General features: G+C 40.4%; 1 long non-coding RNA gene across 1 annotated transcript; it reads left to right on the top strand.

Moving 5' to 3' along the window:
• Nucleotides 1-862: 862 nt before the first annotated feature.
• Nucleotides 863-6,059, top strand: LOC127455412 (uncharacterized). The gene is made up of 4 exons (XR_007899667.1): nucleotides 863-1,092; nucleotides 2,347-2,439; nucleotides 2,835-3,004; nucleotides 5,551-6,059. It is a non-coding gene; the product is annotated as an uncharacterized LOC127455412 (long non-coding RNA).
• Nucleotides 6,060-27,127: the final 21,068 nt, after the last annotated feature.

Genomic DNA, 27,127 nt, shown 5'->3' with positions numbered 1-27,127 from the left:
AATAATTTTTTTTTACTGACATTTACTGTAAATAATTACAGATTAAGAGAATATACCTGTAAAATACAGAAAAACCAAGTTTTTCAGCAAATCTGCTGTAAAAGTACAATCAAAGTCTGTAACTTTAAATTATAAGAATCCACCGTTTTATAACACGACTGTACAATTTTTTTTACGGTTTTGAGTGTTCATTTAGTAGATATCAGTGTAAAAACACTGACCAATAAATTGTTCTTTTTTTTTCCTGCTCTGTGCACTTTTATTTAAAAACACAGAATTTTTGTTTGCTGTAAATTTTAAGTAATAAACACATTATAAAACCTAATGAAAATCAATTTTACAGAACTGTTCTATAAAATTACTTCCAATACAGTGTAATAATAAAATACGACAACTGCAACTTAACAGTAATTTTCAGTTTTCTAACATTAAATGCATGGTAAACTTATTTAAGTTCCACATCAACAAAGACATTACATTTAACCAAAAACAGTAGCTTAACATCTGCATTTGACCAAACCTGGACTTATGGTCAAATATTAATGATTTAAAAGTAAAAATATATTTGGACAGGGATATTTTAATCTCTACTCTAGCACAATGTTTTTATTATAATGCACTGGTCCTTCATACACACACTGTTAAAGCTAGGGTGTGCAATCTTTTCCAGAAACATTTTTTGTTATACTGGTTGAAAGTCTCTTCACATCCTGATAGCAATCAATAATTTAAGTGGTCTAAATTAAAAAAAAAAAAAATTATATATGGACCGAATATAATGATAGGATGTCCTTCCTGTCTGTCAATCTATATTTGCATACCGCCGCGCAACTTGTTCGCGCAGACAATAACACGTCATCAGCGCTGGTTCCTTGACGCTGTGCAGAGCGAGCGCGAGAATGGAAGGCGAACCACCAGTAAAAACAAGAAAAGAAAGACTGTGTTAGAAACTTCTACAACGAAAAAACGTCTGGATCAAGAGCATGCTAAAAGCAGAATTAACATTGGCGTTGCTTTTCCACGCTGGAGGCAACTGCGGGACTAAAAGGGTCTGAAAAATGACGCCATGGTTGCTATTTTTCTTTTGGACAGGTGATTACATGGTTTGATTTGTTTTTTATATATTTTGTTAATGTAATGAAGTATTTAGCTCATGTAGTTTGTGTACATTTACGAATTATCTCAACGCTAACAGCAGCTACGGTGTAAAATGAAACTTTTTATTAATCTGAATCTGGTAATCTGAAACCATTGCGATCGATTCCACCAACACGTCTCTCCTCCTGGCGCTTAGACTCTGCTCTGTGTGTGTGAGATAGAGGAGTGAGCGGCTTTGGAGACACCTCTGAAGCGAGGGCGGGCTCTATTCTTTCATAGCTAGCTTGCTAACTGCTAGCCTCTATGGATTACACACCTTTGCTTTAAGTAATTCGTTACCCCTCTCTTTAAAAAATGTGGTAAATTGTAATATCTTATATTTGGCAGAATACATCTTTATTGTAAACCACAGAAAATGAGGTCAGCAAATAGTTCTGTGTTGTGATTGGACAAAATTGTCTTTGCCGGAACTGTTCAGCCAATGAATGCCCGAGAATCAGCTGTTTGAATCTGAGCGCCCGCTGCGCCGGGAGAGCTGTCTGTCTGAAGAAGGAAGAGACAGTCTGGCTGCACAGAAGTCTGTGTTCACGCCAAGTGTTAATGTTTAGCATCAACTAAAGGTAGTGTCTTGGTTTTATTTTTGTCAAATATCCGCTGCTTTGCTGGGAGTGCAAACGGCTTACTTTGTTTTTAGTTACTTTATTATGAATAGTGGCGTTCTGATGTCAAGCTAAGTGATTTAGTGCAAGCTAACAGCAGGGTTAAGCTAAGTTGTCAAAGTGTACAGATTTAAGCTATCAAAACAATACCAGAGCTGAAGTTTTAACCCCTTTAACGAGTTGAGGGACGTTAGTCTTAGAAATTTAATTTGATGGTGCATCTGTTCAGTACAGGCAAACAAACGTTACTCAGTTTGTAGTGGTTGTTGTATTATTGAGCTTATTTTTAATGTGCTACCTTGGCAGTAAAAGTGAAAGATGCAGTTAGCTCTTGATAGAAGTCCAAAGAGCTAACATGCATGTGATTATTGTTATAAAGTTGACTAAGGTAATAATGAAAACCTTGTTAAATTTGTGTGGCATTTTGACACAGAAAATGTGTGGGAACCGTACTTAAATAGTGATTACAATTAACCCTTATAGAGAATAGTGGATTTTAACCCTTATAGAGAATAGTGGATTTTAACCCTTATCTTATTTCTGTGCTTTTGTTTTCTGTTTTTTGTCACTTCTGTCCCTGATATGTCAGAAAACCTCAGTTCATCCCAGTCATCAGGACCATATTTTGCTGTTTTCCCACATGTCTTCAGAAGATTCCTACAAGCAAACAGATGTGACCAAGGTATGTTTTTTTTGGTTGTGTTCACACAACATTAGAAAATGGAATAACCAAATTGATGCAGAATGAAGGCTGGAATATTAGTGTTAGTGCTACAACTTACACATAATATGATTAACATTTTTTAATATTTTTATTTTTATGAATTTGCCAGCAGGTTATATCATCAAACTGCTTATTATGCCAGACAACACACTCTTAAGTGTTAGTTACAATGACAGAGCAGAGAAAGTAGAAATTCAGTCATCAAAATTTAGTAACTTCCAGTTGATCAGCTAATTCAGATACTAATACTACAATTACTGATGATGCACTACAAAGTGCACAGGATGTGTCAGAATTACTGTACACAGGTTGCAGGTTCAAACAGATAAACGTTTGATTTGATCTTTTCACAGACGAGGCAGTGGCCACTGGTTTAATGATGGCTAACAAGATCATTGAGAGAAGCCGCCCACAGTGTCCAAAGCCTGGAGTTATGGAATTTTCTTCCTTATGGATGCCTCCTAAGATGACTGACATCTTTCTCAGAGTTAATATTAAAACTGTTATGTAGTGACAGCTAAAGGTGAGTGAATTGAGATTGAAGAAAACTAAAGTGCACAGTGATAATGAACAGTGACGACATTCTATGAGATATTTGATGTGAGCATTTCATATAGTTAAAGGTGGGGTATGCAATTCCATGACAAATACCATGATATAGAGCGAACAACGACACAGCAAGTGATGTAACTAACATTAGCTAGGTTGTGGGTTAGCAAACTATCTCTACAGTTGCTGCTATGAAGCTTACAGCCAGAGAGGATGAGACTGTTTCCCAGAGCCAGCAAACCATCTCCAGACAGAGATACTCACAACTCTTCTGCTTTTATAGCTAACATCACAGCAACAGCATATCTTGGCAAGCTAGAAAGTAAGCTGAATGTCCGTGGGCAAGTAATGTAACGTTCCCTGACACACAAATCATGGCTGGAATAGTGTTGTGTGGCTCGGTCCGAGCCACTTTGTTTATTTCCCATTTACAGAGACAGGGCTATGTACAAACACTGGAGTATTTTTTCAGCGCACACACTGAACGGACAGCTAGCATACTGTGTGGAGATATTCGCTGAATTTGACAAAAAGACGTGTATTGGATTAGAATCGCATACCCCACCTTCAAAGTCCCAATCCTTAAAAAAATTTTCAGCACATTTTCTATCTTACTGTTACTGTTGAAAATGCACTAAACAACTGTGTGTAGGCCCCTTTTAAGGACTGTAACAACTGTTTCAGTATTAGGTTCTGTGATTGGCCCTTGTGCTTTGTATTCGGGGGGGGGGGTATATATGTAAAAATATTAAGAACACTTTACCCTGTTATTTCACCATTTTAATTCTACTTAATTCTTCATTATATGTGTGTGTGTATAATATATATATATATATACAGTTGTGCTCAAATATTTGCATACCCTTGGAGAATTGGTAATATATGTACCATTTTTAAAGAAAACATGAGTGAGCAGGCAAAACACATTTCTTTTATTTCTTATGGGATTCATATTCAACTGTAGGTTATAACTGAATGGCACAATCATAAAACAAAACATGGCAACAAAGAAAAAAATGAAATGACCCTGTTCAAAAGTCTGCATACCCTTAGTTCTTAATACTGTGTATTGCCCCCTTTAGCATCAATGACAGCATGCAGTCTTTTGTAATAGTTGTCTATGAGGCCCCAAATTCTTGCAGGTGGTATAGCTGCCCATTCGTCTTGGCAAAATGCCTCCAGGTCATGCAAAGTCTTTGGTCGTCTTGCATGAACCGCATGTTTGAGATCTCCCCAGAGTGTATCGATGATATTAAGGTCAGGAGACTGTGATGGCCACTCTAGAACCTTCACCTTTTTCTGCTGTAACAACTGGAGGGTCAACTTGGCCTTGTGCTTAGGGTCATTGTCCTGCTGGAAAGTCCAAGAGCGTCCCATGCGCAGCTTTCGTGCAGAAGAATGCAAATTGTCTGCCAGTATTTTCTGATAACATGCTGCATTCATCTTGCCATCAATTTTCACAAGATTCCCCGTGCCTTTAGAGCTCACACACCCCCAAAACATCAGTGAGCCACCACCATGCTTCACAGTGGTGATGGTATTCTTTTCACTATAGGCCTTGTTGACCCCTCTCCAAACATAGCGCTTATGGTTGTGACCATAAAGCTCTATTTTGGTCTCATCACTCCAAATTACAGTGTGCCAGAAGCTGTGAGGTGTGTCAAGGTGTTGTCGGGCATATTGTAACCGGGCTTTTTTGTGGCATTGGTGCAGTAAAGGCTTCTTTCTGGCAACTCAACCATGCAGCTCATTTTTGTTCAAGTATCATCATATTGTGCTCCTTGAAACAACCACACCGTCTTTTTCCAGAGCAGCCTGTATTTCTCCTGAGGTTACCTGTGGGTTTTTCTTTGTATCCCGAACAATTCTTCTGGCAGTTGTGGCTGAAATCTTTCTTGGTCTACCTGACCTTGGCTTGGTATCAAGAGATCCCTGAATTTTCCACTTCTTAATAAGTGATTGAACAGTACTGACTGGCATTTTCAAGGCTTTGGATATCTTTTTATATCCTTTTCCATCTTTATTAAGTTCCATTACCTTGTTACGCAGGTCTTTTGACAGTTCTTTTCTACTCCCCATGGCTCAGTATCTAGCCTTCAGTGCATCCATGTGAGAGCTAACAAACTCATTGACTATTTATACACAGACACTAATTGCAATTTAAAAAGCCACAGGTGTGGGAAATTAACCTTTAATTGCCATTTAAACCTGTGTGTGTCACCTTGTGTGTCTGTAACAAGGCCAAACATTCAAGGGTGTGTAAACTTTTGATCAGGGCCATTTGGGTGATTTCTGTTATCATTATGATTTAAAAAGGAGCCAAACAACTATGTGATGATAAATGGCTTCATATGATCACTATCCTTAAATAAAAGTTTTTTGCATGATCAGTCCTATTTTCAAAATCAACGCCAAATTTTCACAACTTCTGCCAGGGTATGCAAACTTTTGAGCACAACTGTATATATGTATGTATATGTGTGTATGTATGTAACTATGCTATTTTTTTCTGTTACTCAGACAATTTCTCATCAAGAGCAGCTTAATGCTTCATTTGCAGCTCAGTGGGCAGAGGGAGTCGGGTTTGACACACAGTGCTCTTTTTATTGAATCAAATTGTTTTGAGTCATAAATTAAGAATTGATTTAAATCTAATTGTAACACCAAGAATCGGAATCAAACTGAATCGTGAGATTGCCCCAAATTCCCACCCCTACATGGCAGTACCACCATGTCCAAATAATATTTTACCCATGCAATCCTAATCTGAATCTTTTAATAAATGTATACTGATACAGTCCATACTACAGATAAATTGAGAATTATATAGAAGGGAATTAGTGCCATTATTCACATTATTGTTTATATTTTAGATACACATTATTATAAATCTTTAAAACCTTAGAAGCATTATTGTAAAGATCCACAGTAACCATTTATTTGCTTCCATTTGGTGTTTATTGTGAATGGTAGGTTCAGTTGTCATGATTGTTGAATTTCAACTGTCAAAATAAAAGATTGAAAGCATGTATTGTTGTTGCGCTTTTATTGTTCTGGCCAATAGCTTCACATTGTTTTAAAAGAGCAATAGTGTATTGGTTGATGTGCATTTATGTAAAATTTAAGTGCACCATTCTTTTATCTGCTGAAATAAAATGTTCACTTAAGCATATTGATTCCTGTATAAAACCTGTAATTTGAAGAACAAAAGAACCACAAAAATATGTATACTTATAGGAATATATTGTAAAATTTGGTAGACCTTAAGATGGTTTTAACAAACTTAAAATGTTATTACATCCCAAGCACTGTAAATGAATTGGAAAGTGTTGCATATTTAATGGATTATTTGATTTTCGAAATAAAAAATGTTCTATGAATTTCTGTGAATATATTGAATGATCACATAAAATAAAAGCTTAGATCTGTGAACACACTAACCATAAACTTTTATAGAGGGTTAATTACATGTAATTTTACATTATTTTTCTGTATTTAACCAATAGAATCCAGTGCTGTAACAGTGAGATCTCATGGATAAACAGTACATTGTAATAGTCTGTAGGCAGTTCAACCAATATTTAACGGTTATCCACTGTAAATGTATAGGTTAAGAACATTTATTGACAGATTACCTCTGTTGAAATTTTTTAAATAAGATTTAAAAACAGTAATGTGACTGTTAATTTAAATAATTTTTCTTTATTTTTACTTTTAAAAATGTGTACTTTGACAGGCGCATGTTGTAGATTGATTGAATAATTCTATGAAACAATGTAATTCTGCTGTTATTTAAAAGATAGCAACCTTCAAATTGTGGGCTTTAATTGTATTTATGCAGTATTTCCTTGATTTTATTACATTTTAGAGATGTTTTCTAACAATAAAAATTTGTAATTCTACTAAAATTTGGCTATAAAATTACAAAGAATATATACAGGGAAAAGCTGTAATTTTACAGTAATTCATTGTTGAATTTAGTATTTTACTGTAATTTTATGGTAACTGTTTGGCAACTTTTGCTGCCGGACATTTAACCATTTTTTTTTTTTAAATTTTTGTAAAAATTTTTACAGTGTACGAAAAAAGCCCGCTTTACAGGTAAAAGAGCCAATCACCTGTTAGATACAGACATCGCCTGTCAGTCAAGTAAAAAAACAAGCATTAGCTGGAAAAGCTTTTTTAGTGTGATCTGAGCTAACAAAGCACAATTTATGATACCATTGTTGTCAGATTTTACTGCTGATTTGAAATATGTTCTTTGATCATAATCTTGACCAACTGTTTTAGAGATTATAGTCTTTCCCCATTCAAGTATATAGGAGCTGCACTTGTATCCATATAAAATAGCTGCCAAAGAGCATTCCCAAGATAGGCATAAAAAAAAAGCTTGATAAAATATATATATATATATATATACAGGTGCATCTCAATAAATTAGAATGTTGTGGAAAAGTTCATTTATTTCAGTAATTCAACTCAAATTGTGAAACTCGTGTATTAAATAAATTCAATGCACACAGACTGCAGTAGTTTAAGTCTTTGGTTCTTTTAATTGTGATGATTTTGGCTCACATTTAACAAAAACCCACCAATTCACTATCTCAAAAAATTAGAATACATCATAAGACCAATAAAAAAAACATTTTTAGTGAATTGTTGGCCTTCTGGAAAGTATGTTCATTTACTGTATATGTACTCAATACTTGGTAGGGGCTCCTTTTGCTTTAATTACTGCCTCAATTGGGCGTGGCATGGAGGTGATCAGTTTGTGGCACTGCTGAGGTGGTATGGAAGCCCAGGTTTCTTTGACAGTGGCCTTCAGCTCATCTGCATTTTTTGGTCTTTTGTTTCTCATTTTCCTCTTGACAATACCCCATAGATTCTCTATGGGGTTCAGGTCTGGTGAGTTTGCTGGCCAGTCAAGCACACCAACACCATGGTCATTTACCAACTTTTGGTGCTTTTGGCAGTGTGGGCAGGTGCCAAATCCTGCTGGAAAATGAAATCAGCATCTTTAAAAAGCTGGTCAGCAGAAGGAAGCATGAAGTGCTCCAAAATGTCTTGGTAAACGGGTGCAGTGACTTTGGTTTTCAAAAAACACAACGGACCAACACCAGCAGATGACATTGCATCCCAAATCATCACAGACTGTGGAAACTTAACTCTGGACTTCAAGCAACTTGGGCTATGAGCTTCTCCACCCTTCCTCCAGAATCTAGGACCTTGGTTTCCAAATGAAATACAAAACTTGCTCTTCTTCTCCTTAGCCCAGGTAAGACGCCTCTGACGTTGTCTGTGGTTCAGGAGTGGCTTAACAAGAGGAATACGACAACTGTAGCCAAATTCCTTGACATGTCTGTATGTGGTGGCTCTTGATGCCTTGACCCCAGCCTCAGTCCATTCCTTGTGAAGTTCACCCAAATTCTTGAATCGATTTTGCTTGACAATCCTCATAAGGCTGCGGTTCTCTCGGTTGGTTGTGCATCTTTTTCTTCCACACTTTTTCCTTCCACTCAACTTTCTGTTAACATGCTTGGATACAGCACTCTGTGAACAGCCAGCTTCTTTGGCAATGAATGTTTGTGGCTTACCCTCCTTGTGAAGGGTGTCAATGATTGTCTTCTGGACAACTGTCAGATCAGCAGTCTTCCCCATGATTGTGTAGCCTAGTGAACCAAACTGAGAGACCATTTTGAAGGCTCAGGAAACCTTTGCAGGTGTTTTGAGTTGATTAGCTGATTGGCATGTCACCATATTCTAATTTTTTGAGATAGTGAATTGGTGGGTTTTTGTTAAATGTGAGCCAAAATCATCACAATTAAAAGAACCAAAGACTTAAACAACTTCAGTCTGTGTGCATTGAATTTATTTAATACACGAGTTTCACAATTTGAGTTGAATTACTGAAATAAATGAACTTTTCCACGACATTCTAATTTATTGAGATGCACCTGTATATATATATATATATATATATATATATATATATATATATATATATATATATATATATATATATTTCTTTAAAATAAATGCAACTTTGATATTTTGTTGTCTAATGCAAAGACGTGTGTATGACAAGTGCCTAGATACTTTTTGGGGTCACTGTAGGCTTGATGTTGGCGGATTTATCAAGCACTTTGACAACATATTGAGAGTTAATCACAACCAGCGCGCTCCATTCCTCACCGGTTTGATTCATCCAAATCATCCAGAACAGCTCTTGCTTAACAACATCTCTTGCCAAACAAGTGTGACTGAACGCATCACACAGCACATCGTGTCATTTCCACCCATCAACAAGTCTAAAAGAGTGCCTGTCCTGAGCCCGTCCATCTCTAAACACAGAGAGCCCGTGTGGTGAAAAATGTCTCGTCTGGTTAAACTGAGACAATTGCATTTGAAAGGGGGACAGGAGCTGTAAAGGGCCCCATTCTCACAACGGCCCCCCGATGCCCCCTCAATCTCCCGCTCGTTTTCTCTCTCTCTCTCTCTCTCTCTCTCTTTAGAGTTGTAATGGAGATAATTGTAGAATAAAAGCAGCACTCTAAATCATTTCCCTTCTGTCCGTACAAGATTGATCACGAAAGCGATTCTTCAGACCGCTGTAATTTTCATATTTAATGAGCGTGACTCCAAAACTATTACAATAATTAGTCAAATCTCACATATCGTTAATGATGCTCGCAGTAATTAATATTGTATTTAATTAAAGAATGACCCATTTCAGTGGCTTGCATGCAAGCACGCAGGCATCACCGACTGGATGCCTTGCCTAAGGGTGCCATGAGTGTGTGTTGTGAAGATGAGGTGAAGATATGATGAAGAATATTTTTTGAGGATTCACTTTTGTTTCTTATATAAATATCAGTCTATCATACTGTTATTATTGTCTTTAAAAATTGCATAAAATGAGGAGTCATTCAACATTTTAACAGTTCAAACAGAGACTGAGGTGGTTTGTAGAGGGATAGTTCACCCAAAAATGCAAATTCTGTCATTATTGACTAAACCTCATGCCGTTCCAAACCCTTAAGATTTTATTTTGTGATACTTGAAATAAACTGTCAGGAATAAATGTACTGTTCTTTTCAAAAAACTAACGTGGATTGTGATTTATACTTCCAGGCTTCAAAAAGGACAAAAACACAACAAAAGTATAATAAAAATAGTCAGTAGTAGTCACTCCAGTGGTTTATTCCATGTCTTCTGAAGTGATCCAATCAGTTTGTGTGGGAACAGACCAAAATGTAACTCCTTCACTTGCCATTGCAGTCTCTAGGCACGATCATGATTTCAAGCTTGATTACTCTTCCTAGTGCTTGATGCATACGCAGAGTGCAAGATGGCGCTAGAATGTGTAATCAAGCTTGAAATCATGACCGCCAAGGAGACTGCTGATGTCAAGATTTGGTCTGTTCTCGCCTAAATCTATCGTATTGCTTCTGAAGACATGTATTAAACCACTGGAGTCGTATGGATTACTTTTATGCTGCATTTATTTGCTTTTGGAGCTTCAAAGTTTTGGTCATCATTGACTTGCATCGTATGGACCTACAGAGCTGAGATTTTCTTCTAAAAATTAAGTTACAAAATAATATAAACAATTTATTTTAATTGATGTGAATAAAGCATGTAATTTCTGTCCACTAGCATTTCAAATGGAATTGCAGAAAAAAACAAACAAACAAAAAAAAAACAATTCTAACAGGTTACCCAAACAAACCACAAACAAAATGGTAGTTCCGTCCCAAATCACGCCATTGGTTGAGCCACCCTTACAAAAAATCGAAACTTGCCACTCATTATTTTCACATGCAAATGAGCTTTGATTTGCTGCAAATGTTTGCCAGAAGTTTGCAGCTCTTCGCTGGTAAGTGGTGAACCTGCAGCAAGCCTTTGGCAACAATGGACAATTTGCTGCAAGTTTGCTGCAAAGCTCATTTGCATGTGAAAATTATCAGTGGCAAATTTGCCATGAACTCTTGATTTTCGTAAGGGCAGAAACAAACAAAAAGAGCAGTATGTTGAAAGCATCACATTGTTTACACTCTTCAGGAAGACAGTCCCTTACAAAAATCGAGAGTTCATGGCAAATTTGCCACAAATTCACCACTGATTGTTTTCATATGCAAATTATCTTTGCAGCAAATTGTCCATTGTTGCTAAAAGTTTGCTGCAGGTTCACCACTACCAGCAAAGAGCTGCAAACATTTGCGGTGAATCAAAAGCTCATTTGCATGTCAAAATAATGAGTGGCAAATTTGTAGCAAACTTGTGGCAAGTTTGCGGCTAGTTCGCCAGAACTCAAGATTTTTTGTAAGGAAAACTACCAATAGATTACTTATAGTTGACTCTAAAAAATTAAACAGATACGTTTTTAACTCTGCATAGCAGAAGTATGAAATTGTTGTTGATCAGCCTATGTCCACCTGTGTTTCACAGAAGAGCCAAAGGCATTTGCGTGTTTTGTTGTTAGCCTGTGCTAGAGATGCACACAATGCCACGCTACACAGATTCACCAACACAGTCGAGGAGGTGGGCTTGCATGATTTATGGAGCCCCTTCATGCCAGATCACATAGTCTGGAAAATCTCCAGTTTACACAAGAATCACCTGAAAAATGAGATCTGTGACTACATTGTTTTCATTAGCTGCTTATGCTAGCATAGCACTAGAGAGAGACGAAGAGAGAGTGAGAGACAGATAGACGGGGTGATGGTTTAATGCGTTGCAGCTCAGGCAGCTGTTAGCAGCTTTCCTGATTACCAACCGCATTCATTTCACAAACCACCCTGCTTATCACATTTAGCCAAAAATTAAAGAATGGGAAATGGGAATCAAAGTTGGTAAACTTGGGCGCCTGAGGCAGAGAGAGAGAGAGAGAGAGAGAGAAACAGAGGGGAATGCAATGGACTGAAATGGAGACAAAATTAATAAAAACAAATGTTCAGTGATTATATTGCCAGCTGTGAATGCATATGGGGCATAAACGTTACACTCCTGTTGTAATAATAGAGCGGCATTCAAATTTGGCTGTATTTATTCACCCCATAGATTTTTGAAGAGAGCACAATCTTCATTTACAAAAAAAAAAAAAAAAAAAAAATGCTAAGAAATACTGATTAAAACACAAATCAAAGCTGTATAGTAATAAATGGTAATTTAGACAACACTAAAAGATTGCTGGGACCAGGGGCCTATAGCAACCAGGGGAATTTGCCCCCCTCACTTTTAGAAATTTCTACATTAATCCTCCATTTTTTGCATCAACTGCTTTTCATCACTAGGCGAACAAAGTTAGGTTTGTTTCCTCAAAACCCATCCTCCACCCCCCCCATTTTGGAGCAAAAATCTAAACTAATGGAAGTTCCTTTTATAAACCACAGTGCAACAGTTAACACAGGGCTTAAAATAAAAAATAAAAAATTTTATATAAGCAACATGCCTTGCCAAAATAAGCTATCCAATTTTTTTTGCGTGGGGGATTGATCAGCATAAAAATCATAAAAATAAAAATCATAAGCCCTGTAGCCTATATAAAATAATTTCAAATATACCAGGAACATTTGCTCATTTCTCTTGGCTCTTTAGCTGTAATAAGACATAGAAACCAAACATTATCACAAAGTAAGACCATCCATGTTGTTATTATTGCCATGAGTGGGGAATATGAGCTGGGCTGCCTTGTGAAAGTCTCATTCACAGATCCAGTTTCAAATGAAAGCACCAAAGCGCATCAGATTGGACTCCTCCACTGTGTTTGACTCCACTTATGTAGAGTTCGGCTCAAACAGTAGGTGAGGATATTTGACAGCTGCTAGTGGTTGGTCACAATGTATTATATACTGTATATACTGTATACTTGTCCAAAAGGTCTTCAGCATGTCATGGAAGGCCCCATCCATAGTGCATAATTAAGCAAAGAAATGTGTTATGCAGTGGCTCCTTCAGAATCAAAGCACATGCTTATCATGTTTAACTAAAAAGAGAGAAGTCTCCTCAGGGCCATTTCTGAGGATATGGGGGACTTAAGTGGACTCCCTAATACATTATATGACATTGGACTATATATAGATATAGGCCTATGTTATACTGTAATATTTCACCCCCTCTTTTGAGATTGTCCCTACACCTCTGGCTGGGACAGCAAACCCTTTTTTTTTCCTCTTGAGTTCATAAGGGAACCGTTGATGGACTACAGTTTGATAGAATTCCTTTATGATGCTGCTGGCGCTGGCAATGATGATGACAAAGACGATGAATTGAAGAACCCAAGTGCAATTTTATTAACAGTGTGAAATACAAAAACCCTAACTATAAACGTGAAACAAAAACATAAACATGAACTCAACTATAAACTTGACTTGGCATAAACTTGGCTAGACATAAACTTGACTATAAACAATGACTACGTTATCAAACACACACAAAGTTACATTCAACAATATCTGACCATGGACAAAGGAAAACATGAGGCTTAAATACATGAACATGGGAGAACACATGACAAAGATAACCAATAAAACCTGAGAACTCTAAACAAGATAACGAGACAATAAACCAATGAAAACAAGACACATGAACATGGAGGGAAAACATGAAATCACATGACAAGGGAACACATGACATGAAACAGGAACTAAACTTTTCAAAATAAAACACATGAAATACATGAACACACACATTAAACATTACATATCCCCCCACTAGGGGTGGCTCCCGATGCCCCAAAACATGAACAAACACATAACCTGACCTAGTTCCGAAGTTCTGTAGGGAGCGGGGGGGGGTCTTGAGGCGTGGGGCATGGCCTGGCAAGACAGGGTGTGGGGCATGGGACCAGGGCAGAGTCAATGGAAGGTGGGGCCCCGAGAGGCTCGAGGGGTGGAGCTGTGGAAGGTGGGGTTGTGAGAGACTTGAGGGGCGGAGCCATGGAAAGTGGAGCCGTGAGACTCAAAGGCTGACACCATGGAACTTGGTGCCTGGAGTGTAGCCGAAGACTCGAAGGGCCAGGGTGGAGCTGATGGCAAGTGAGGACCAAGGTGGCGCTGGAGGCTCGGAGGTGCAAGGTGGAGCTGGGGGATCGGAAGACTGAGGCGGAGCCGGTGGGACTGAGGACCAAGGTGGAGCCGTAGGGAAGGAGGTCCCTGGTGGAGCTGACGGATCGGAGGGACGAGGCGCAGCCAGAGGATCGAGAGTCAAGGCGGAGCCAGGTGACTGACAGACCAAGGAGGAGCCAGAGGGACGAGGGACCCCGGCAAACCGACAGGCTGAAGGACCACAGTGGAGCTGAGGGAACGCAGAGCAGAGGCAATGTCGAGGGACCGACAGGCCAAGGCGGAGTCCAGAGTTCAGAGGGTCCAGGTGGGGTCGGCGGGTTGAAAGTTCCCCTTGCCTGCTCATGAGAACTAAGGGTGGGTACAAGGGCGGGAAACATCTCCATGTCCAACTGCTCAGATGTGGGACAGACTCAGGCATGGCTGTGACGTGGCATGGAGCAGGCTCAGGCATGGCAGTGATGTGGCATGGAGCAGGCTCAGGCATGGCAGTGATGTGGCATGGAGCAGGCTCAGGCGTGGCCATGACATGGCGTGGAACAGACTCAGGCGTGGCCGTGAAGTGGCATGGAGCAGGCTCAGGCATGGCTGTGACGTGGCATGGAGCAGGCGTGGCTGTGACGTGGCATGGAGCAGGCTCAGGCATGGTTGTGAAGTGGCAGGGAGCAGGCTCAGGCATGGCTGTGACGTGGCATGTAGCAGGCTCAGGTGTGGCTGTGACGTGGCATGGAGCAGGCTCAGGTGTGGCTGTGACGTGGCATGGAGCAGGCTGAGGCGTTGCTGTGATGTGGCATGGAGCAGGCTGAGGATCTGGGACAAAAGATGGTGCTAGCTCAGCGACCATGACGAGGAACTCTGGCTTGGCGGCCATGAAGTGAGACTCTGGCTCGGCGGCCATGACGTGAGACTCTGGCTCGGTGGCCATGACGTGGGACGCTGGTTCGGCGGCCATGACGTGGGACTCCGGCTCGGCATCTGCCTCCCCCACAGTGAACTTAGAACCAGTGTCTGCAGGGCAAGGTCGATATACTGAGCGAGGCTGAGGGAACTGCGACCGCCAGGCATCGAAGCGGAGATTTGCTCACTCAATCCAAAACGGAAAATGTCTTTGAGGGCGACCTCATTAAAGTCCACTCGGGAGGCCAGATCGCAGAAGTCCTCTAAATAATGCTCCAGGGGATGATTCCCCTGAGGTAGGCGGATGAGTTGAATTGCTGGGTTCATTGTTCGGTCAGGTATTTCTGTAATGATGCTGCTGGCACTGGCAGTGATGATGACGAAGACGATGAATTGAAGAACCCAAGTGCAATTTTATTAACAAACGTGAAATCCAAAAACCTTAACTATAAACGTGAAACATAAACATGAACTTGACTATAAACTTGACTTGGCATAAACTTGGCTAGACATAAACTTGACTTGACTATAAACAATGACTATGTTACCAAACACACATAAAGTTACATTCAACAATATCTGACCATGGACAAAGGAAAACATGAGGCTTAAATACATGAACATGGGAGAACTCATGACAAAGATAACCAATAAAACCTGAGAACTCTAAACAAGATAACGAGACTATAAACCAATGAAATCAAGACACATGAACATGAACATGGTGGGAAAAAAGGACATCACATGACAAGGGAACACATGACATGAAACAGGAACTAAACTTTTCAAAATAAAACACATGAAATACATGAACACACACATTAAACATTACGACAGATATGGGTTTTTTAATGGCTGATATCCAGAAAGCAGGGTGGCTGACAGGCCGAAATATTGCTGATATATTTTACACAATTTAATGTTGTAAATAACATAAAATTGCAAAAACAAATTACTCAGTTTCACACAAAACTTTAATTTTGTAAAAATAAAATAAATAATTTTTAAAAATAAGTTTATTATTGTGTTTTAAATGGTAGATGGCAGTGTCTACTGGTTTCTGTTTAGTCATCTACTTTTCATAATTTGTTTGCACGTAAAAAAATTGTAATATATTAGGAAGAAGAAGAATAACAACAGTGCACACAGTAGTCCAGCAACCACTGACAGCATGTGCGCATTAGCAATCACATTTTCTCACAAAAGACAGAATCATACTAATTGTACATATGGTGAAAACAGTGAATATGACATTTACTTTTAGCGCACATGAAGCACTTTTACTTTGAAGTTGTTCTCACGTGCTCGTGCGGATCCAGCGAGAGCAGTAATCTACTGACCACTTTCAGTTTACATGCAGGGTTGGGGGGTAATGGAATACATGTAATGGGAATACATATTTAAAATACTAAATATAAGTAACTGTATTCCACTACAGTTACAATTTAAATCATTGGTAATGACAATACAGTTACATTAAAAAAGTATTTTGATTACTGAAGAGATTACTTTGCATTTTATTGTCATTTGTTTCATTTAATGATACAATCCAAAGTGCATTTGAACAGCAGTGAAACACTTTCTTATGATGTGTTACATTCATACGAGCAGACAGAGAAGTAAGTTTGAAGTAAGTTTGGAGCAGAAGAAATAGAAATAAAGCTTGTGTAAATTGTCAGCTTTACGCTAAGCTTAAATGCTATTTCTAGCCATTTTACATGCACGTTACCAGACACAATCATATTTTTTTATCAAGAAAATTCACGTTGGTTCATGATTTCTTTTTTTCTAGTAAGATCTTTGATATTAGGGCAAAAATCATATTCTTGATAATAATTTTTGTATTGTTTTCCTGTAAAAATATCTAAAAATCCTTAAAACAAGATTAATTAGATTTATCTTGTTTTAGAAACAACACTGCATAAGATATTTAGGTTTTTCAGAGAATTAATTTCTAACATGTGTATTTTATTTTACTGTACTGGCAGAGTTTTTATAGTCAAAACAAGTGAAAAAATCTACCAGTGCTGAAAAAGTAATCCAAAGTATTTAGAATACTTTACTGACCTTGAGTAATCTAACGGAATATGTTACAAATTACATTTCACAGCATGTATTCTGTAATCTGTAGTGGAATACATTTCAAAAGTAAACCTCACAACCCTGTTTGGAGTGTCACGGACTGACCGTCGTGTAACATTCTTGAGTCAGATGAACACAGTTTTGATCCAGACTGAGCTTCAGAGGAAGATATATGAGTGCTCCACAGGAAGAAAGAAGAAGTTTTGTGAAATTCGAGAAGTACTGCATATTTGTGGACAGTATATGATAGGAGTTTTATTGATATTTGCCTTTATATCATTAGACAACACAGATAAAAGTTACAGGGAACTGTTGAGGAGATCTCATGATCTCCTGCGCATCTGTCACAGCTCTGAAACGCTGAACAGTTTAAATGAGACGTTGTTGTACGGCGGTCTATTATTGTACTAATACAATGTCAGTTAACTACAAAACAAACTGTGATTGGTCGTTTACATGTCTCAGACATAAAAAAGTCTTGGCTGATGCAATAATTAAAAAATACTGAATATCGGCCGATTTATCTGCCTCAGCAATATATTGGTCAACCACTAATTAGGACTATTATTTAGAATAGCATACATACGTGTACTATTTCTGCAGTAAGTAGTTTACATATATATTGTGTAGATTTGTTTTTATGTAGATTTTCAAAAATGCATTGAATGCCCAGATGACTAACTATATTTACCTGCTCTTTATGATGATTGGTCAAGCTCTCTCTAGGCAGGACTTTGCAACAAATGGCCAATAATTGAACCATTGATGTACACAACTGACAGCTTATGAATTGTAAAAGCACTGTTGCCCGAGTACACAGTGTTCACTGGCTCAGTGACACATGGGCTGTTTTGTGCAATCTGACATATCATTTCAGTTTTCATAATTTAATATTTTGCTTGTTTTGTTGTAAAAACAGTTTTGAAATTAATTATTTTTGCTATGAAATTACAAAGAGTAGTAGTTTGAGCAGCTTTGGGGGCAAATCATGGTCTGTGTTTCCCCAATTTTAAAATGCAGCAGCTGCCACAGTAAAAAAAAAAACACACACAAAAAAAAAAAAACCATTGAGATGAATGAGAATGCTAACGGATAGCTCTCTTCAGATATTATAGACCTCTTTGGTTCTAAAAATCCAGTTATCATAAACAACTACTAAGGTCATGGAAATTAAATCATAAACAATGGAATACTGAACAATGTAGCAGACTGCTGTTTGAAATGTTTATCGCTGCATAATACGTACAGTTTTTACAAAAAGTAGTAAGCATACATATACTATGCAGTATGCAGTACGCTTGTATTCCATTCTAAACAGTCAAGGCCTTGTATAAACCCCGAAGGACGGCCGAGAAATAGTCTGTGTGTAGGCAGACCCATAAAAGCACCTCATTTTATCTAACTGATGTTGTTAAACTGGCAGTACTGAAGCTGTGTGTGTATGTGTTTGTGTGTGTGTGTGTGTGTGTGTGTGTGTGTGTGTGTGTGTGCACATTTATGTGTAGCAGCGCACTCAACAATGTAACTGGAGTGATGAAAAATTATCGTGATTGGGGCGAGCACGGTCACCCGCCTCCCTCCTGCCGTTTTCTCACCCATCCCCCCAAACACGCTCACTGCACCATCCCGCAACGGCACATTTCCCCTCTCCTCCCCCCCAGCTGCGGACCCCGCACCAGCAATAACATCTCCGGGCCCATCTGTCACCATCTAATGTGACATAGTTTTTATCGTGTGTATTAAGGCGACCAGATTAAAAAGTAAATACGGCAATCTCGCCGTGCCCGCTCATACTGGCAGGTTATGCCGCATTTCACGGTGGCCTGAGCAGCTCATCAGTGGCCCACCGCCTGCGGCCCCCCTGACAGGAGAATCAAACAGTTCCCGAGGGAGCGGGGCCCAGGGCAAGGGGAGGGGAGTCCCGTGCAGCTGGGCAAGAGAGGTTAAGGAGATGTTAAAGGATACTATTAAAGTTATTTGTCTTTTTCTGTGTGAGGCAGTTGCTGTAGAGAGACTGTTTTCTCACCTCACAGTCGCATCTTTTTGGCCTCCTCTCCCTGAGTTTTTTTTTTTTTTTTTTTTTTTTTTTTTTACCAACTGTTTTATTTTTTTATGCAGCCAAGGTTATGAGATTACATCTGGCAGAGTGAAATGAGAACGAGCTACACCACCTCTTCCATTTGCATTCAGTGTACATGCACGTACGACCGAGTGTCGCAGGTCTCTGAGATCAACTGCAGCGGTTTATAAGGAAAAGATTGCATTTCACAGTTTGTTGCGTGAATCCCCGCAACACCTGCAGGAGCTTTGTTACACACGTTATCATGGCTGGTTTCTCCTCACCTGTGCTCCTGGGTTCTCCTCCATTTCCTCTGGCTTCACTTCAATGAAAGCTCCTCTGCTCCATCTGCTCCTCAGCGCTCCCGTATGAAGTCCTGGCAGATGGAGGAAATGACGGAAAGCCGTTGTAATGGCTCATTTGGGCTGCTATGAGAAGATATTAGTGCATGTGTTTGACAAGTCTGTGCTGATGCCTTGCATGCCACATCTAGACATTTCACTGCTTTTTGAAACGGTGTCAAGTCCCTGTATGACTTTCTGTCTTTAGTGAAATGCAGAAGAATACATTTTACTCTGTAAAAATTAAAATGCCATTTGGGGTTCTTCATAAGCCACACCAAGGGGTGGGAGTTGATTCTAAAAAGAATCGATTCTTCTATTCTGAGGTGTTGGGAATTGAGGGGAATCAACTCTGCTCGGTGGTGTGACATGTTGGCTTCATGTTTATTTCCTTGACCACTAAACTACTACACATTCCGGAATAACCTTTACAGCACTTATTCAAGGTATGGAACAAGTTAAATATCAAGATCTCTTGTTATATATATATATATATATATATATATATATATATACATATATCAAAAATTGTGTAAAGTATACTTTATATTGCACTGTTTATTATAATATTTCACTTAGCCCTACTGGTGTTTTTTAAGAATCGAGCAAATGGGTCTGGAATAATCTCTTGGAATCGATTCCATCTATTCTGAAACCAGGAATCAGAGTTGATTCCAAAATTTGTGGAATCGAATAGCCTAGCGGGACCCTCTGGAGATCCTCCAGACACCATTTAAAGGAACCTCAAATATCCTATTTATGTACTCAAGGAACGTCAAGATGTATTTCAAGAGCCTCAAGGCCTTTCCACTTATGATGGAGTTACTGAAGGAACAGTTGTCAGTCCTTCGAGTTCTTGCAGGAACTAAAAGTACGTTTCTCAGAGAATTTAAGGAGTTTGTAATTAATTGAAAAAAAAAAATATTATTATAAAAATATTATAAAGACTTTGATAATATATTAAAAATATTGGTAACATTGAAATAATATAATTTTTCATCATTTTGTTCAGGGTTTTGTCTGTGACCGCAGGGACTGCACTGAGCGCCAGATGCAGTGACATATAGATAACTCCAGCAGACACGTGTAGCTGTCTCGCTGTCTGTCATTAGAGGTGTGGCTAATGCAAGATAAAAACACAGTTTCACATTAACAATTAGCTCAGTGTGAGACTGCAAGTGGCATACTGTTGCGACAGGACTCGCGCTGGGCACGTTCAGAGACCGCAGCAGATGTCAGGCAAACAGAAGCTGTGTGCAGCAGACATACATTAATGCTGTGAATAAATATGCACACTTTGCATAAAAAGGCTTTCCAAGACCTAGTGAGCTGCCTTCCCGTCCACAGTCTACATAGGCAGCTACCTTCTAATAATGAGTCCGAACAAGGCACAATGCAAGCATTCACATCCTGATATTTTGGAGAGTTAGACATGTTCGAGTCAACAAGGGAGGTGCCTTGGATAGTTCACCCAAAAATGATAATTCTCATAATTTACTCACCCTTATGTCATCTCAAACTTGTATGACTTTGTGCTCTATGGAACACAAATGTATTTTGATTGAGATATGATGTGTTTATATCCATACAATGCAAGTCAATGGGGTCCAAAACTTTCAAGATCCAATATGAACATATAGGTGATCCATTCAAATCCAGTCTTCTGAAGCGATAAAATCGGTTTTGGGTGAGAATCTGACCAAAATGTAACTCTTTTTCAACATAAATCTCGACATCTGCAGTCTCCTTGACACGTCCATAAGAGAAGCTCAATTACACTTCCTCATGCTTGACGCATGCACAGAGCAATGTACATGCGCTGTACATGCTACATGCAGCAAGTCGCTAAGTCTGCTATGTGATGACTTGGGGACATATTTTTTTATTTTTTATGTTGACCTAGAAACAATTCATTTTAATCGGAATCAGTAACTGGATTATATGGCTTACCTTATTAATATACTTGATTTACTGAGTGAAGATAATGCTGCCATCAGAATTATCGTAAATACGAGTTTCCTACTCAGAAGTTGCACACATACAACCCCTCAAGTTGTAATTGCAATTGGGAAACTCAGAGATAATTTTGATACCTGAGTTTCTAAATTGGGAGGAGACGTAAACTTTCAACATGGCGGAGAAGAGTACGGTTTCTGTAGTGAATCACTGGTTTTATTCATTTTTCTAAATACAGTTAATTGTTAATGCTTGTTGTTTCGGTCATATACATTGACATATATCAGCAATTTTATGCATATTATACATTTTTAAATAACAAAAAAGCATGTATTTGACCAAAATACCATCATCGTCAGCAAGATGTTGTAGCAAATTAGCTCAAAAGGGATATATATATATATATATATCAGTATATATATATATATATATATATATATATATATATATATATATATATATATATATAATCATACGGCGTTATGACTAATCATAAATATTTAAATCAGCCAAAAAGGGAAATACATATATATATATATATATATATATATATATATATATATATATATATATATATATATATATATATATATAGATAGATAGATAGATAGATAGATAATTATAACAGGTTATAATTAATTATAAGTACATATAGAGGACTCTATACGTACTTACAACGCCGAGTATGGCTGCTGTGTTGCGAGCTCCGACACAACATGGTAGTGTTTTGTTTGTTTTGTTTACAATTCTTATGTTTTTTGTCTTGGATGTTGTCTGCCTTATTGTCTACGACAGACAAACACTTTTGGACATTGGTTTAGCAATTTCACACCGTAAACCGGACTTCAAATTCCTCAATGCCGACCCGCTGTTTACAAACACGCAAGCGGAGCCCTTTGTCTGGGCAGCCTGGATGCGGAAACGCAAAAGGAAAAGGGGAAACAGAGCCGGCGTTCATCAGAGTAAGACGCCGTGCAAATCGACCCCCGTTACCCAGTATTATACTGGCAAATGTTCAGTCACTGGACAACAAGCTCTGTGAGCTGAAAGCACGGATCTCTTTCCAATGAGAGACGAGGGACTGCTGCATTATCTGCCTTACGGAAACTTGGATGCCTGTGGAGATTCCAGACTCAGCCATTGAACCCCCGGGGTTCTCCGTGCACTGAGCAGACAGAGCGAAAGACCTCTCAGGTAAAAGCAGAGGTGGTGGTGTATGTTTTATGATCAACAAATCCTGGTGTGATCAGAGGAACGTACATTCTATCAAGTCTTGCTGCTCTCCTGATCTGGAATTTCTCACGCTTCTGTGTCGACCATTCTGGCTACCGAGGGAATTCACAGTGGTCATTATCACTACTCTGTACATCCCGCCACAAGCCGACACAGACCGGGTACTCAAGGAACTGTATGGGAGTATAAGTGAGCAGGAAACCGCGCACCCTGAGGCCGCGTTCGTTGTGACCGGGGACTTTAATAAAGCCAGTTTCAAATCAGTCACACCAAAATACCACCAGCACATTAGTTTCAACACACGAGGGGACCAGGATTTGGACCATTACTACTCTCCCTTCCGGGATGGCTACAAATCCCTCCCCCGCCCACCATTTGGCAAATCGGATCACTCTTGAATTCTGCTTCTGCCCGCTTACAGGCAGAAATTGAAACAGGAAGCACCCACCCTCAGAACGATCCAGTGCTGGTCGGACCAATCAGACTCTACGCTACAGGACTGTTTTGATCACACAGACTGGGAGATCTTCCGGTCCGCCTCTGATGACGACATCGAGCTTTACGCTGATAGCGTAATGTGTTTCATCAAAAAGTGCATAGAGGACGTCTTTCCGACCAGAACAACACGGATCTATCCGAACCAGAAGCCATGGATAAATTGCGATGTTCGCGCGGCACTTAATGTGCAGACCTCCGCTTTTAATTCCGGGAACGCGGAGGAGCATAAACAAGCCAGTTATGCCCTCAGAAAAACTATCAGAACAGCAAAACGCCAGTACAGGAACAAGATTGAAGGACAGTTTAACACCACCAACTCTAGAAGCATGTGGCAGCGAATTAACATCATCACGGACTTTAAAGGGAATAAAAACTCCGCCATGAACACCGCTGCCTCTCTCCCGGATGAGCTAAATAATTTTTATGCTCGTTTTGAGGGAAATAACACCGCCCTTGCGGAGAAAGCTCTTGCGGCCGAAGCTACAGAGGTTAGTTCACTCTCCGTCTCTGTAGTGGATGTAACCCGATCCTTCCGACGGATGAATATCCGCAAAGCCGCGGGCCCAGACGGCATTCCGGGCCGCGTCATCAGAGCGTGCGCGAACCAGCTGGCTGGTGTTTTTACGGACATTTTCAACCTTTCCCTCTCTTTGTCTGTAGTCCCCACATGCTTTAAAACATCCACCAATGTGCCTGTTCCAAAGCAATCAAAAATCACTTTAAATGACTGGCATCCTGTTGATCTGACCCCCACCATCAGCAAATGCTTTGAGAGATTAATCAGAGATTACATCTGCTCTGTGCTGCCTCTCTCTCTAGAACCATTGCAGTTTGCTTACCGCAACAACCGCTCCACTGATGATGCCATTGCATCTACAATACACACTGCTCTCTCTCACCTGGAAAAAAAGAACACCTATGTGAGAATGCTGTTTGTAGACTACAGCTCAGCATTCAACACCATAGTGCCCTCCAAGCTAGATGAGAAACTCCGGGCTCTGGGCTTAAACAGCTCGCTGTGCAGCTGGATCCTGGACTTCCTGTCAAGCAGATGCCAGGTGGTTAGAATAGGCAGCAACATCTCCTCATCACTGACCCTCAACACTGGAGCCACGCAGGGCTGTGTTCTCAGCCCGCTCTTGTATACGTCATTTTTATTTGTATAGTGCCTTTCACAACACACATCATTTCAAAGCAGCTTTACAGAAGATCAGGCATTAACAGAAGATAAAACTGTAATATCTATAATGTCTTAGAGTCATCATAGTGTAGTTTGATAAAATACGATTGTGTATTGTTTAAAAATAAGTAATTAAATAAAAATTGTATTTATAACCCCAGTGAGCAAGCCGAAGGCGACTGTGGCAAGTATGATGTCTGTTGTTGTTACATCATTCAGCTGTAGGTCTGCCATGACCTGGGGGCAGTAGGAGTCAGAGTCTTTGGTGAGTTGAAAAGTGCAGAGTAGCGACCTTGAACCTTGCTCTGGGTCGGAGACGGTGTTCCCGTGGCTGGCTGTGAGATTTCCCGCAACCTTTGTGACCTGACAGTCTGGCTCGGGTGATCTGGGTGGCTGGAGAGGCAGAAGTTCTCGCACTTGAGCCCAAATTTTCAGCTGTCTAAAGTCCAACAAAGGCTCGAAGCGATTTAGCAGATCTTTGCCAATGAGGAGGGGGTATGTGTCCATTGGTGATATGTACACAGGGTGTATCAGGCTCATAGGACCAATGGTCAGGTGAATGGGAGCTATCTTTTCAAGTTGGACCTCGTTTTGGCTGTATGAGTTTACATTCAGCTCACATTTTTGGGATTTAAGAGTTCGTTTTTGTCTCTTAACTTCAGCTCGGAGTCTGTCAAAGAGTTGGGATGACATTAAGGTGAGGTCGGCTCCAGTGTCTACCAGGGCTTCCAGTCTCACCTCATTTTCCAATGTGATGGTTAGGTAGTTTCCTGGCCACCCCCTTTTCAATCGGGTTCCCCAGGAGTCTTGGTACCGGGCTTGTGTGGTGACTGATAGGCAGTTAGGGCTGGTCTCATTTGGCTCGTTAGGGAGGCAGATAACCAAAACAGCACTTTCTGGTATCTTGGGGTTTCGGTTGATGGTGCGATGAAGTGTATTGGCTTGCTCTGGATGTGCAGCCATCAGCTGAGGTGGTTGGGGGACGCTGTTACGTGGTGATGGGATGGCTGGTTCTGTGGTCAGTGGTTGGTTAGCAGGGATCTGGGTGCTAGGTTCAGTCGGAGGGCAGTCAGGGCGGATGTTGGTTTCAGACACTTAGTCATAAGGAATCTGGCCTGTCCTTTCTGTCTCCCTTGCAGGGTTTCTTCTGGATGAGTTCTTTTAAATATCTCAGGATCTCTGCTGACTCAGATGTAGCTGCACTGTTCTGCATGTCGAGAGGGGTTCCGCTGCTGGATGCTCTGGTCGATGGGGGTTGGCTATTCCTGGGCCATCGGCCGGCTTCCCACGTGGCTCCACCCTTTGGGATGTTCAATGTATGTGGCCTGTCCCAGGGTCTTTTGGATCGCCCGGTCTGGTGCTTGGGACGGGCACCATCACGGTTGTGCTGCTCTCTGCTGGCTGGGAATGGTCTTAACTCTCTGCTGAAAAACCTATCACTGTGGTGTTGTTGTGCACCCTCTAGAGCCAGCTCTGAACCGTGATCAGAGACAGGGCAAATTGTTGGATTTTTCACAGTCTTTTTAGAAGCAGTCTTTTGCTTGGCATAGGCCTTATGGGCTAAGTCCCGCAGCTGTTGGGTGGACATACTACGTGGGCAGGCCAGGACCCCTAAGTGGTGGCTCACTGCAGGATGCAGATTCCAGAGGAACAGAGTTCTGAAGTTGAAATCCTCCTCCATTCCTGGCTCGTTCCATGCTCCGAAGTAGGCCCGTCGGAGTCTGTTGTAGTAGGCCTGTGGGGTTTGATGTCAGCCCTGTTTAAGGTCCATGGCAGTGAAGAGTCCTTGGTCTGATTCAGGGTCAGAAAACCCTCTAATCAAGGCCTGTTGTAGCTGCTGGTAGTCGAATTTGACAGTTTCTGGTTGCTGATCTAGGAAACTTCACACATCAAGGCTGGAGGTAATTTGGAGCAGATACAATCTGTCTTGTGTGGTCACATTGGCCACAGTTTGCAAGTGAAAGTCAATGTCCTGCAGGTAGGCATGTACATTGTGGCCTCCTGCAGGGTTTAGGGTGAAAGTAGGGATGTTTCTGGCCAGCTTGTCAAGTTCTTTGGGAGCCATGCCATGACTAGTGGCAAGGATTCTCTGGAAGGGCTCCCACCCCTTGCTGCTGATGGGGGTTCTTGGATGCTGGCTGGTGACATATTTAGCAGTGGGCTTTCACCCCCCTTTTGAACTAGAGACTCTTGACTGGGAGGCCTGTGCCCACTGGTCAGGGGAATTCTGTGGTGTGTGTTTCCCCTTTCTGGTCACATTGCAGTCTGTAAGAATTTTTCAGTTCTCTGTGAACAGTGTCAAGTTCATATTTTAAATCTCTTTGCAGAACCAGGGCATGGATTTCAGCTTGGGCCGTTTGCAGGTGGCCTTCACAGGCCTTGGCCCTAGCATCCCTTTCTTTTAGTTCAGTCTCTGCTCTCACCAGGAGAGCTTCAGCTTGTTGTGAGTTTTTCATCTAGTTCCTCTCTGGCTTCCTTCTCCAACTGCTTTCTGTGCTCTGTCTCTACACGAAGATCTGCCAGGTCACTTTGGAGTCTCTCCACTTCCTCCTGTAGCTCTGGGTCCATTTCATCCTCTCTCCCTCGCCGGTTTTGGGCCTTGAGGGTTAGCTGATCTAGGCAACTTTGAGCATGTGCCTGGTTCCTCTGGGCCTCCTCGGCCTGGAGCTTTAACGCTGCTGCTTCTTGCTCCAGGTGGATGCTGTTCTTTTCACTTAGCCTTGCCTGGACGATGAGGTTGTGGGCTAGGCCCCAGATGATCTTGGCCCATTCTTTGTGGTTGTAGCTC

The sequence above is a fragment of the Myxocyprinus asiaticus genome, chromosome 17 (genome assembly GCF_019703515.2).
Source record: "Myxocyprinus asiaticus isolate MX2 ecotype Aquarium Trade chromosome 17, UBuf_Myxa_2, whole genome shotgun sequence".
In the NCBI taxonomy this organism is placed as follows: domain Eukaryota; kingdom Metazoa; phylum Chordata; class Actinopteri; order Cypriniformes; family Catostomidae; genus Myxocyprinus; species Myxocyprinus asiaticus.
This window is presented reverse-complemented; position numbering and strand designations above follow the sequence as displayed.